This window comes from Colobus angolensis, unplaced genomic scaffold, assembly GCF_000951035.1.
Source record: "Colobus angolensis palliatus isolate OR3802 unplaced genomic scaffold, Cang.pa_1.0 Scaffold17, whole genome shotgun sequence".
Lineage (NCBI taxonomy): Eukaryota > Metazoa > Chordata > Mammalia > Primates > Cercopithecidae > Colobus > Colobus angolensis.
The window spans coordinates 16,722,198-16,724,697 of NW_012114821.1; the positions used below are offsets into that span (position 1 = coordinate 16,722,198).

The 2,500-nt window shown below is 43.8% G+C and overlaps 1 pseudogene across 1 annotated transcript; it reads left to right on the forward strand.

Moving 5' to 3' along the window:
* The first annotated feature begins 825 nt into the window (after positions 1-825).
* LOC105509073 lies at positions 826-2,170 on the forward strand (annotated as a pseudogene). The gene has a single exon (XR_001001378.1). The product of XR_001001378.1 is annotated as a presenilins-associated rhomboid-like protein, mitochondrial pseudogene (transcript).
* The last annotated feature ends 330 nt before the right edge of the window (positions 2,171-2,500 follow it).

A 2,500-nucleotide genomic window follows, 5' to 3' on the forward strand; every position in this document is an offset into this window, starting at 1 on the left:
GTACTTCCCTTGGTTTTCTTGGGTACCAAGCTTCAATGCCTTTCAGGTGCATTGTAGTTTTTGGTTAAAAAGAATGACTGTCTACAATTTCAAGATGCTCAAACAGTTCTGTGCATAATTTTATTTCAGTTTTATGCCCAACTATCTTTCCTTCTGTAACTCAGTCTCAAGTACAGGTAGAACAGTGATACAGGACAAAGCTGGGGGAGTCCTAGTGTTAGATTGATTGTATACTGGTTTCCTTATTTCCAAAGGCTAACACAAGATTCTTTCCCTGGCTTTCTTGTTAAAATGCATTATCTCCCATGATGTGTCTCAACCCTTCTGATAAAGTGTCCTGTGATAGTTCTGCTTTATTGATGAGCCAGACATGATTATATGTGAAATATCAAGTGTAGGCATAGAATAGGGTGAAGCTGGAATCATTAACCATAGAGATATGTACAGCGTACGATTGGGGCAAAGAGATAAACGAGAGAAGCAATCAAGTAAACTTAGAGGAGGAATAAAAGAGGGTATAGGAAAAATTTCAATGTAAAAGTGATACTTCTGTTAGATCTTGAAGGATCTTGGTGAGTAAAAATCTCACCAAGGCAACACAAAATTAAAACCACTTTAGCCAAAGGAAACCAAGAAGGCAAAGAAGTGAGAACCATGGCCGGGTGCGATGGCTCACACCTGTAATCCCAGCACTTTGGGAAGCTGAGGCAAGCTGATAACTTAAGTCAGGAATTTGAGACCAGCCTGGCCAACAAGGTGAAACCCCTCTCTACTAAAAATACAAAAAGCTGAAGGTCGGGCCATGGTGGGGCAGAGGTCGGGCAGATGGCCTGGCGAGGCTGGGCACAGAGAGGCTGGGGTTGTGGCCAGGCGTGGGCTGTGTCGGTGGGCGGCCACAGCTGTGAGGAGCTCCCTGTGGCCCTAGCCCTGCCGCGGTTGCTGGGATGCAGTTTTAACTTATTTATTCAGCAAAAAATGCGGATTCAGAAAAGCACCCAGGAAGGTTGAACCTCGAAGATCAGACACAGGGACAAGTGGTGAAGCATACAAGAGAAGTGCTTTGATTCCTCCTGTGGAAGAAACAGTCTTTTATCCTTCTCCCTATCCTATAAGGAGTTTCATAAAACCTTTATTTTTTACTGTTGGGTTTACAGGCTGTGCATTTGGATCAGCTGCTATTTGACAATATAAATCACTGAAATCCAGGGTCCAGAGTTATTTTGATGATATAAAAGCTGATTGGTTGGATAGCATAAGACCACATAAAGAAGGAGACTTCAGAAAGAGATTAACAAGTGGTGAAATAATCTAAGTGATGGCCAGCGGACTGTGACAGGTATTACAGCTGCAAATGTCCTTGTATTCTGTTTATGGAGAGTACCTTCTCTGCAACGGACAATAATCAGATATTTCGCATCGAATCCAGCCTCAAAGGTCCTTTGTTCTCCAAAGCTGCTGTCAACATTCAGTCATTTCTCCTTATTTCACATGGCAGCAAATACGTATGTTTTGTGGAGCTTCTCTTCCAGCATAGTGAACATTCTGGGTCAAGAGCAGTTCATGGCACTGTACCTATCTGCAGGTGTTATTTCCAATGTTGTCAGTTACGTGGGTAAAGTTGCCACAGGAAGGTATGGACCATCACTTGGTGCATCTGGCACCATCGCAGCTGTCTGCACTAAGATCCCAGAAGGGAGGCTTGCCATTATTTTCCTTCCAATGTTGACGTTCACAGCACAGAATGCCCTAAAAGCCATTATCGCCATGGATACAGCAGGAATGATCCGGGGATGGACATTTTTTGATCATGTAGCACATCTTGCGGGAGCTCTTTGTGGAATATAGTATGTTACTTATGGTCATGAACTGATTTGGAAGAACAGGGAGCCTCTAGTGAAAATCTGGCATGAAATAAGGACTAATGGCCCCAAAAAAGGAGGTGGCTCTAAGTAAAACTGGTATTGGACAATAGTGGTGCATCTGGTCCATGATGCCTGAGAGCCCCAGGAGACATCGGCCCTAGGGTGATCACGGCTGTGCTCCCGCCTGGAAGATGCCAGCATCTGGCCTCCCAGTGTTTTCAGCTGTGTGCCCCAGTCTGTGTCTTTTTAGAAAGGGAATGATGATAAAGTTGTGAAGTAAAGGTTTCTATCTAGTTTGTAAAAAAAAAAAAAAATTCAAAATGTCCGGGCGTGGTGGTGCATGCTTTTAATCCCTGCTACTCAGGAGGCTGAGGCATGAGAATTGCTTGAACCCAGGAGGCAGAAGTTGCAGTGACCCGAGATTGCACCACCACACTGCAACCTGGGCAACAGAGTGAGGTCCTGTCTCAACAAAGAATAAAAAACAAAAACAAAACAAAACAAAACACTAAACAACTATCATGGTAGGAGGCAATCAATTCTGTTTTAGCAGAAAACACCAGGGGGTATATGGCTGGAGATGGAGCAGAAAAAGGGCTTTCAGTACTCATGAATGAAGAAAGGAAAGAATAAAGGAC